Here is a 12,092-nt window from a genome sequence, read left to right as displayed (position 1 = left end):
ACAGTCAGTAAAATTCCTGTGTGTACTTACAATTTTTAACAAGGTTAAATATTACTAATGTGAATCAATCTCTCTTGTGCCTGAGCAGAGAGCTCAAACAATCCTCAGTTGCAGACTTGCCCTGTGTCCCCGTTCCAGCTGTTCGACACCATTTCAGCAACAACATTCAACCCCCTCATGCAACCAACAGCAGCTCCTCCATATAAAATCCATGGGTTTTTAGGGCTCTGTGGGCTCTTCGGGGGCAGGACAGTGAAACAAGGATGGAGGTGCAGCTGTGACTGCTCTCAGATATCCTAGTCTTCTGAATCCTTTGAAATCTGCCATATAGAATACTGCATTCTCTTACAAAGAGCCCCAGGGCACCCAGAGTCCCCTATTCATGGCAGCTCCAGCTCTTGATCTTGGCTTTTAGGTCCCATTTGTGCCCTAGTGGGTTGAGCACGGGACTGGGACTCAGAAGACCTGGTGTCTATTCCTGGCTCTGCCACTCGCCTGCTGGACAAGTCATTTCACCACCACATGTCTCAGTTTCCCCATCTGTCAAATGGGGATAATGATATTGACCTCCCTTGCAAGGTGCTTGGTGAGCTACTGATGAAAAGGGTTATAGAAGAGCTAAGAATTGTTATTGTTTTATTTTATTATGGCATAGAGTCTTACAATAGGAGGGCTGGCAGGATTGCCCCAATGCCCACAATGGGTGCACTAGTGCTCTTCATCTCCAGTCCCAGAGCTCCATGGATTTGGTCTCATGATGCCTGGGAGAATGCAAGATTCCTTCTTTGGAGGAACTCATGTCTTTTCATGATAGGGTGACCATACATTCCGTGTTGGCCGGGACAGTCCCCTTTTTAAGCCCTGTTCTGGGGGTCCCGATTTTTTTTTGGTAAAACGGTGCATTTGTCCTGTTTGGTCTTGCCCACTGATGATCAGTTGGCAAGAGCAAATGGGACAAATACACAATTTTGCAAAAAAAGTGGGGTGTGCCCCCCTAGGGGGGGTGCGGAGGAACATTCCACGGGGTGAGCAGCTATGTTAGCCCTGTGGGCGAGCAGTGATACTAGGCAGCTCAAACCAGCCCCACATGGGCCAGCTCCACATGGGGGTGGGGGAAGCTTGGGCCAGCAACTTTGGGGGGATGCTCGGGCAAGTCCTGCCTGGTGTCCTATTTTCCCTTTGGGAAATATGGTCACCCTATTGTATGATCATCTTTCATTATGAAAGTATGTTCCTGCCATTTTTTTTTTTTCATTTAAGTTCACGTGTGCATGAGAACAACAGAGACTAACAGGCAAAGTTAGGCTGGCCTCACACTTCAGCATGAACTGTTAACCTTCCAGCGGCTCAGAGAAATGGGGAAATCTTTATTGGTAGAACTTTAACTACCTAATCACTCTTGAGTAAACTGGCTGCTATTTTTAAAGCATTGGAAGATAAGCTAATTCTCCATTAAATTATTCCAAAGACTAAACAGGACAAACTGCCTTTAAAGTCAAAGGGCACAGTTGTTGTTGGTTTTTTTTAATTATTATTATTAAGGGAATTTTGTTGGAAGGCGCAAGCTAAGATATTGTTGCCCCTTGACCCAAGCAGGTAGCCAATACTTGGGGCCTTGCCAGGTTGTTTCCATTAGAACGAGAAATTGCGGAGAGTCAAGTATTCCTTTTGTGCAATCCTGTTTATTTACAAAGAATGTTCATGAAGTTGTGTTTCCCTGAACACAACAGGAACAAACAGCCGACAGTGTCCCTGTTCAGAAGCCCAACTCCAGTCAGTGCAATGCTCCAAAGCACGCGTGCACACACACACACACACACACTGTACTGGTACAGATGTACCGCTGCAGCGTGAATGCTGACGACACTCTATGCTGATGGGAGAGAGTTTCTCCTGATGGCATAAATAACCCACCTCTGCGAGCGGCATAAGCTGTGCATTCAAACGCTTATGTCGGTGTAACTTATGTCACTCGGGGGGGGGGGGGTGGAATATTCACACCCATGAGCGACATAAGTTATGCCGATATAGGCTGTAGGGTAGACATAGCCACAGTCTCTTTGTGCTCATGCACCCCAGCCCCTGCACTTGCAAATAGTCTCCAGGGAAACTCTTTGGGCTGCCTGGTTCAGCGTCTACTGAGGTCGTCTTCTTCTACTGAGGCCACCTGGAGCAGCCAGCAGAAAGAGAAATCATCACGGGGCTGGGCACACCCCTGCTGGTGTCTCCTATCCAGCAGCAAGTTCAGCTGCTAGGCCTGGCTGGGCTGGGAGCAGGGAGGACAGGACTTCCTCTTCCCCTGCAAGGAGCAGCTGAGGCTGGGTCAGACCCATGCTCGGGTCCCTCCCACTCATCACTGTGGTGAAGTGGCTGGACTATAGAACTGGGAGATACTTTCCCCCGAGGAAAGGGGGAAACACCTCCGTGCAGCCTGTCGCCTGTGCTGCCCATTGCCATGCTGGAGCCTACACATTTATTTTTTGCCAAATTTGCAGAATTTTAAAATATTTTGCACAGTTTTTTTTTTTCAGGCACAGAATTCCCTCTGGAGTACATATTGTAGAGAAAGCAGCTATTTGTACAAAAAGAAAGACATGATTGCCTGAGATGAGATTGTCTTGACCCACAACAATACATAATTTGGAGAACAGTAATTTTGCCTACTGTTCATAAAACCTGTAGCTTTCAATCTTATTTGATTTTAGTAAGTAAAGCGCAAGTGCAATCCAATGAATAATCACCATCTGGATGCAGTCCAGTGTTATTACAAGATTATTTGCCCAGTTATCTGCTTCACTCTAGGGGCAATATCTCCTCAGTGCAGGAAACTGTTTTACACCATCTTTATTGACAGGGGCCAACAGATGTCAGTACAGCCTGAATAACAGGGAGTCTCACTTACGAAAAGCTGTGCACCTACTGGAAGAATCTGCTTCTGCGGGGCCAACCTTCTGGGGGAGTTTCAATGTAAGTGCTCACATGATGGGGAGGGAAATTTCCCTATGAACAGAATTAATCTGTGGCCTAAGGAAAGTTTAAGAGGATCCCACCAGCTAAAAATATCCAGTACTGAGTACTTTTAAAACACTTTCAAGGGTGTTTATATGCACACAGACTCTTGCTGCCAGAACAGAACCTCTCATTTATATTGTGTATTATCTTTGAAAACGTGGCGTGTTCGTATCAGGAGTTGAGTTAAAGATGCCCCAATGTGATCCCAACAACATAAGCTACTTTTCCTTTTAGAAAGGAAGATAACAGTAAATGACTTCATGCCTTAGAAGAACCAGGTTCAGAAACCAAAAACTGTTTAACCAAAATGTTAGAATTCTGTTTTCATGAGTGCAGTCCTCTAGGCCAGGGTAGTCATTATTTTTTTTAAGGTCCAAATTTTTGGTCAAGGTATAGTCGAGGTCCGGACTACAGAGAAAATTAAAATAAAATAATAATAAGTAAATAAAAAGATTTTGGGGTAAAGCATCTGGCAGTCCAGATTTGGCTCATAGTTTGCCTATTGACTACCTCTGCTCTAGCCCTTCTATCCCTATTCAGGAAAGCCCCTAAGTGCATAATTTTAAATATATACTTAAATCCTATTGAAATCAATGGGACTTCTGCAGATACTTTACAGTTAAGCATCTACTTATATTATTTCTAGTATAGGGATGGACTTAAGAATGTTACTCAGGAAAAGAGGATTGGGCCCTGCCCCCAGGCCACCCTACAAACAGCTCAAAGGAGGGTCCTGGCCTATATTTAAGAACATCAGAATAGCCATACTGGGTCAGACCAAAGATCCATCTAGCCCAGATCCTGTCTTCCGACAGTGTCCAATGCCAGGTGCCCAAGGGGGAATGAACAGAACAGGTAATCATTAAGTGATTAAGTGGCAAACAGAGGCTAGGGACACCATCCCTGCCCATCCTAGCTAATAGCCATTGATGGATCTATCCTCCATGAATGTATCTAGTTCTTTTTTGAACCATTTTATAGTCTTGGCCTTCACAACATCCTCTGACAAGGAGTTCCACAGGTTGATTGGGCGTTGTGTGGAAAAAATACTTCCTTTTGTTTGTTTTAGTTTAATTGTGTGAATTCAGTGAGTATTTTGTGCTCACAAAGTGAAGTTTGATAGTGACAGCAAGAGTCATTTAGGGGACCAAATTCAACACTGACATCAGTGCACAATTCCACTGTGGTCATAGTTGGACCCACTTATACCACTAGTCAATTTGACGCTGGTGCTGGTAGGTCCAGTGCACAATAATCCCTGTTTATCAGAGACCTAAGGTTCTCTGGAGCAGAGACAACCATTTTTACCACCTGATGTTTAGATGGGTGGTGACAATATAGAAGGTGTGGAAATAAACCCTGGGGCAAACAAACTCGCTTGCATTTATAACTTTAACACAGATTTGAACCCATAATGTGCAAAAACACCCAGGCCCCACCGATAGCTGTGCACACTGACACCGTAGAAAATTCATTACCATTGCCAGCCAACCCAGCACAGATAGCGTGCCTATCAAGCAACATGCTGGTATGATGAATGGGAGAACAAATCTTGGGAAAGGGTACCAAGGAAAACACTTAGGCCCAGATCCTCAAAATTAAGTGCCTAACTCTCATTGATTGAATTGGGAGTTAGACACCTAATAACCTTTGAGGATCCAGGCCTTAATCTTATAAAAAGTACCTTGCGGCCTGTGATAGCAGCTGAGCCAGACCTCTGCAATGCTTAATGTGTGTCAGGTCTGAGCCCCAGGACCTCTAGGCTTGGCACCTCTGGGCTTGCTGCATCAGTTTTGAATGTAAAAAAATTGCTTGAGCCCTGGCACCTTTCATTACAAATTAAGCACTGGCTATCTGGTCACTGCAGCTCTAATTAATTACTCCAGCACAAACCTCATTAAGAATATCTGGGCCTAAGTGATGGGCTGAGGAGAAGTAAGAGGCTAATTAGGCCATTAGGCAGATGATACAAAAGGCACAGGAAGGAAGTGGGAAAGGGGCAAGTAGAAAGAAATGTTTTTTCCCTGCTTGGGCCAGGACCTGAGGGCTCCCTAGGACTATAGAGGTGAGGTTATATAGTGTATATGGGTGATGGAAACTAATATTGTACAGAAACTGCAAGGGAGGAGGTTACCAGCAAAAAGGCCTCTGAGCTGTTTGTGGACTTGAGCAGAGCCAGGAGTAAGTGGGCCCTGCCACAGGGTCTTTAATGCCCACAAAAGCAGATCATCACATAAACTAACTTAATTTTTAAGGCCTCTGCTAAGGGAACTACACACAGTAAACTGCATAGCACTGTACCCACTGCTTTCACAGAGCCTGAGGGTATCAAACTTGAAGATTAGACCAGTCAGCTATCTCCTCCAGCTACTGTATTCATATGCTACATTCTCATCTCATCAGCAGAAAAACTTCATTCAGCTTATACTTCTGATTAACTTGAATCTGTTGATCTAGGTCCTCCTTCTATTTGTGATGCCAGGATGAACTGTTGAGAACATCTTGCAGTAATACAGCATATGTTGACAATCCCATAGAAGCCCCTGCTCCCTTGACTGGAAGCATTTGTTACAGTTCTTTTCATTTTACATTTTGGAAGTGAATATGAACAGTACTAACTAATTCTTTCCACATCCTCTTCCCCCCCCCCCTCTGTGTGAAAATGATACTTACTCATATCTTCCCTTTACAGATGAGCTGGGTCACAAGGAAGTTAAGTGAGATGGCAAAATCCCCTGCTAGTAAAGGTAGGATTAGAGATTAGGAGTTTCTGATTTACAATCCCCTGTTCAATCCTGTAGATCAGTGTCTCTCCAGAAGGCCAAGCAAAGGAGTTAAGTACCTAGGGTAGATCATTAGACGAGGACAGCAAACTCCTGATGGACTGAAGCAGAGCAAAAAGATGCAGAAGAAGAGTTTGAACTTGCTCCCGATAAAATCAACCTCAGTCTTCAATGGGCACAACTTTGTAAATACTCAGACCCAAATTTTCAAATGTCGGTGTCTAACTTTAAGCACCTAAACCCATATTTTTGTACTGGTGTGACCTGATTTTTCAAAATGCTGAGCCTGCTCGGTTCCTATTAACTTCACTGGGAATTCTAGGTGCTCACACCTCTACAAATCTGGCTACTTTGTTAGATGCCTATGTATGACCCCCTTAATTTGAGCCCAAGTGAGTGGGCTTGACAAGGCCTGAGCTTGGGAGGGGAGCACCTTAGAGGTTGCAAGTGACTCTGCCATGTTGATATCTTTCAATGACAAATGAAAATCTCAAGTGTGAATTATTCAAGTGTAGGGGGTTTCGTTTTTGTTCAGAGGGTGAATCATTTTCTTTCCATCCCGTGGCACAGATAAATACGAATTTTACTCATTTATGTTTTTTCTGCTGGCATACTTCCTGGTGTTCATCCAGGAGTAAAGTTCTTGCACTCTATTTGTGTGCTCCTTAACCCCACCACTTCTTTATGCTGCAGATGGTGGTCCACCTACCTTCCAAGAGGGCAGTTGGTATTAATTAATCTCACATTACTCTAATTATTTACAGCATTCCTAAGAATCACTTTCCATGGAAAACCAAGATGAACTTAATGGTTTGTCAGAAATGTGGATTCCTATGAAGAGTAGTTATCTCATATAGGATTGGATGAGGACACCCTAAGGGAGGAAGGAATACAGAAGCTCAATGTCCTTTGACGGTTAGAGTGCCCTGTTTTAAATGTCTGTGTGTTGGAAGTAGAAATACCTGCAAGAGCTAAAAGAATGTAGGGAAGTAAATGAATGTTGTACCATACTGAAGCCAAAACAGCTCTAACCTACCTTAATGCTATTCTGAATAAAGTGAAAGAAACACGGTCTAGTCTATAGCTCTAGATGATTTTTCTCCCAGTTATACCACTCATTTTCTTTAATCTCTAGGTTACCTCAGCAATGCAAAGCAGCCAGAATAGGGACTGAGGACCCGGTCCTTAAAGTCCAATGATTTAGTAAACAGAATTCTGATATACCGATGATGGTTTCCAGCTAATATTAATGGTATTATATTTAATATAAATACACAGGGTGACATTTTCAAAAGTGCCTAAATCTCTTAGGGCCCTAAATCCTGTAGATTGAGGGAATTTAAGAGCCTATGTTATTTTGGTACTTCTAAAAATTTTATCCATCATCCCTTTTATTTACTATGGGCCTGATTCTGCTTCTCTTCCATATACCACATAGGAAACTTCTTCCTCAAGTAGTCTCACTGAACTCAATGGGCCAATTAAGGCAATGTGGTCTGGTGGACAAGGCACCAAGCTAAAAAGCAGGTGATCTGCTTTCTATTCCCTCCTCTCCCACTAACCCGCTTGTGTGGGCTTGAGCAGGTCACTCAACTCTCTGCCTTGGTTTCTGGGCATAATGCTACTTACCCTCGGCTGTAAAGCACTTTGAGATCTACACGTGAAAATAGCCAAATATAATTACTCTGGAGTACAATACTGTTCAATGTAAGTAAGCCTGTCAGAATTGGTCCCTATAATGATATACTTTATATATCATTGCAAAGAGCATTAAGTGCTTTAAAATATTAATGACTAAGCATCAGAGCATCACTGCATGTTGAGTATCGTTAACCCCATTTTATAGACAGTGCAGGCTGAAGCACAGAGAACGGAGGTGACTTGCATGCGGTCGCACAGTCACTGGTAGCAGGCAGGATTACAGCCCAGGTCTTCCTGACTCCTAGCCTCATGCTCAAAATACGAAATGTTAACCCAAATCACATTCTCTTGTTGCTTTAAATGAAGGTGAATCAGATCCCACGCCCTTGCAATGTTTCTTTGATTTTTCTCCATCCCAAGGACCAAATCCTGCTCTAAGATGTGGGTGGACCCAATTTCTATTGACTTCAAAGAGAGCCCTGTGCATGTGTCTGAGGGCAACTTAGACCCTTACTACTTCAAATGTATTTTGTGATGTTGTACTCCAACCCCAGTACAACTTGAAACAAATTGGATGTTGTCCCAAGATACCACAGTGACTGGAACATGGGAACCAGATTCTGCCTGGCCCTTATGCAGGGACATAGTGAGCTGTGAGCAGAGAGTATAAGGAATTTTCTGCCCTTTGCGCAACTTGCATAAATATAAAGTCTAGACAGAATCACAGTCCCATGCTGGAACTGCTCCTCTCCCTGGGTATGGGAAAATGGCAGGGTCTCAGTTCACCTCTGCTCTGTGCATCGGTCAGAGGGCGGTGGGGAGGGGCCATGGAGGAGTAGCAAACTGTATCCCCTTGTGGGATGGATCAGTAGGCATACCACGTCTATGTGCCCAGCAGCTGAGGGAGGAATTCTTGAACCAGAGTGGCCCCAGGTACTCTGTACTGCTCCTAACACAGGAGCGAGTGAATAGTGCACTAGCCTGAGATTCAGGCGAATTGGGTTCTAGTCCCAGCTCAGCCCCTAGCTAGCTGGTTGTGTCAGGAAGCAGGGATGGGCAAACGTTTTGGCTGAGGGCCACATCTGGGTATGGAAATTATATGGCGGGCCATGAACGCTCATGAAATTGGGATGGGGGTGATGGCTCCAGCTGGAGGTGCAGGCTCTGGGGTGGGGCCAGAAATGAAGAGTTCAGGGTGTGGGAGGGGGCTCTGGGGTGCGGGGTGTGGGATGAGGGGTTTGGGGTGCGGGAGGGTGCTCCAGGCTGGGACCGAGGGGTTCGGAGAGCAGGAGGGGAATTGGGGCAGGGGGTTGGGGTCGAGGTGCAGGCTCTGGGCGGCGCTTACCTCAAGCAGCTCCCAGAAGCAGCAGCATGTCCCCACTCTGGCTCCTATACACGGCCAGGCGGTTCTGCGGACTGCCCTGTCTGCAGGCGCCACCCCTGCAGCTCCCATTGGCCGCAGTTCCTGGCCAATGGGAGCTGCGGTGGTGGCGCTTGGGGCAGGGGCTACGTGCGTAGCCCCCCGGCTGCCCCTACGCATAGGAGTCAGAGGGGGGACATGTCACTGCTTCTGGGAGCTGCACAGAGTGGGGCAAGTCCCCACCCCACTCCCTAGCTGGAGCGCCAGAGTGGGGCAAGCCCCAGACCCCGCTCCCCGGCGGAAGCTCGAGGGTCGGATTAAAACGTCTGGAGGGCTGGATGTGGCTCCCGGGCCGTAGTTTGCCCACCCCTGGCCAACAGCCTATAAGCCTGTCTCTTGGCAGCCTGTAAGTACAGCTGGCCTGTAGTAGACTGCCTGACAGTTGTTTAATGGTTGCTTAAGGAATATGTTCATGGCTGTGATAGTCCCCTGCCTTGGACTCAGACTTGCCTTGCTCCAGGTAACCTGGCTCTGACCCTCAGCTCCAATTTCTGACTTTGGCTCTGACCCCTGCCTTCGAGTCTGGCTCCATTCCTGGCGACTAACTGCTGCTCTAGCTGTGAGGTCTGACTGCCCATGTCCGTGTCTCCAACAGGTTGGCCTCGTGTAAGTCACCTTCCTATGCCTCCACTTCCTCATCTGTAAACTGGAAATAATGATGCTTACTTCCTTTGTGAACTGTTTTGAGCTCTACTGATGAAAAGTACTGTTTAGGAGCTAGGTATAATTATTATTACAGGACACAATCAACATCCTGGGTGATTATTTTTGGTTTGGGGTTTTTTAACAGTATTTCACTCTTATTCACTGTCAAACTGCTCTCTGGAAAAACAGCTGTTAACATATCGTAGTAGGAGTTTAGCAATGTCTTGCCTCTTGTCCCAGATCTCTTTAATGTGTGTAGGAAGTGAATATGATATATTAGTACTCCCTTTAAGGACTTTTTCAGAGAAATTAAGCACAGAGTTGCACATCTGAGAACACGTACTGACTGCAAGGGCCTAGGCAGGTAGCCAGTACGTGTGCACAACCATGACATTAACATGGAGAACTGAGGTAGAACTCTTTGGAAACCTGTCAGTGCATTTTGTGTAAACTACGATTAAACCTCTGCTTTTGTGGCCAAATTCCGTCCCACTGTGTAAATGCCCCTATGATGTTCATGCCCATATGTAATAAGATACTTTGATCATCTGGTATTATTCAGACCTGTGTGACTTTCAGAATTAATCAATATCTTTGTAATACACCTAAGACCCTATCATGCTGCCACTGAATTCAGTAAAAGTTTTGCCATCTGAATAGGCCGGTGGCCAATAAACAGTCCAGAAATGTTGATCAGTATAGTGAGAAGACACAGTGATTGAGGAAGTTTAATGAATTCAGTTATACAGTAACTATAGGCATGGATGGTAGCCAGGAGTAGACCAATATATACACATTTTCATTTCAAGCTGCTCTTATATCTCCTTTTCTTACCAGATACCTGTATCTAACTCCACCTGCTGTTTTAGTATGGTGCTGTCATGTTTGTTCTAGGAATTTAAAGACAGGGTGTGGGCAGAGGGCAAAGGAGTGGCTAGTGTGTCTGAGTTTTAAATAGCCAGCTAACACCTTTACCTATAGTTTGGGAGGGTTTGGTTTTTCATAAGGCTCGTTGCAGTAAGAATGGGTGTTGCATGCCGGGTAAAATGCCATTCAAGCCAGTTGTTAAACACACTTGGGAAGAACTCATCTTTGGAAAGGTTTCCAAATTTTAATTGCAGCCAACCCAGCTAATCCTAACATTTCAAAGTCTCATTGTTGTGCATCACACAAAGCTGATAATATTTGTCCTTCTGAAGCCCTGGGGGATCTGATTCTTTAGCTGAATGCTGCCTTCTGTTCTGTCCTTTTAGTTTGCCCCCCCCCCCCCCCATGGCCAGTCAAGGGCTCTTGTTCCTTTTTCAGGCAGCGGCAGCGCACTGACTTTTGTAACATAGTGTGCCTCAAAGAATCATCTCAGCTCTAAATATAACCTTACTCTTGTTCTAGTGCCTCTCCAAAAGCCACAGCTGGGGTTGGGGTGGGGGGAAAGAACTATTAATAATACTCCTCAAATCCACTTGCCTGGCCTTTATATTCCCTCAGTAGCTTACATTTCTTTCACTTGAGTATACGAATGAGACAGACAGAAGTTCAGTCCCGGGGGAAAGACATCACAATGAGGGACACAGAAAACTAGTGGTGCAAACACCTCAGTAGGACGTGGGGTTGATTCACTTCTGCAGCACAGAATAACTGTTTCTACAGTTTTGGGGTCATGGCCGCATAGCTGTGGTGAATTTTTCTGCTGTGCAGTAGTTTGTATAGCTATCTAATCTCTCTCTGGTATTTACAAGGCACCAAATACGGTAATATCCAGGCACCAGAGCACTGAATGGGCATCTAGAGCATTGTTTAGGTACATTATAATAAACAGGAGGAAACAAATAGCAGAGTTAGATTCTGCCCTTCACCTGCTGATGAGTGGTACCTTACTCTGGGAGTAGTCCCATTGACTGCCGTGGGACTACTCATGGAGTAAAGTACTACTCAGAGCGAGTAAAGGTGAGATCATCTGGCCTTAAATTATCTACTGTAACAAAAGCGAGAAAACGTTGTCGGATGGAGGTAAACTTCAGTTTGAAATGAGCAACATCCCCAAGACATGGGTGTGGCCTGCTCTGGAGTTCCAGAAACCCACACTTGTGGGTTAGTTGCAAATTTACCTTTGTCCTATTCACCATAATGCCAGCTCCCAGAGAAGTCAGTTTGTAAAGAGACACTGGAAGCAAGTATAGATAACCCCCAATTTTTTTTTTTTTTTTTTTTTTTTTTTTAAATGAAAACTAACTTCAGACAGGGCTATGCATTTGGTTCTGCAGGGACTCAAGAGAGCCTGAGAGAGAGAGTGCGTGTTTTGCAAGTTTGTGTCTTCTCAGAGTATTTCCACTCCTGGATAGTGAAACTATCATGAAGACCAGCTCTCTCATTACTTAGGCCCAGAAATGCATCTCTCAGGAATTCATAAAAGCACATTAAACTATTAACCCAGAAGTGAAAGTAAGCCGGTACAGTAGGGCGTACTGGCAAGAGCCGGTACACAGCCGACCATGCCGGCAATTTAAAAGGGCCCTGGGCTCCCGGCAGCAGCTGGAGCCCCTGGGCCCTTTAAATCACCGCCAGAGCCCCAGGGCTCCCGGCTGCCGCCACAG

This window comes from Trachemys scripta, chromosome 12 (assembly GCF_013100865.1).
Source record: "Trachemys scripta elegans isolate TJP31775 chromosome 12, CAS_Tse_1.0, whole genome shotgun sequence".
In the NCBI taxonomy this organism is placed as follows: domain Eukaryota; kingdom Metazoa; phylum Chordata; order Testudines; family Emydidae; genus Trachemys; species Trachemys scripta.
The sequence above is the reverse complement of the archived record's forward strand: the minus strand, read 5'-3'. Positions refer to the sequence as shown.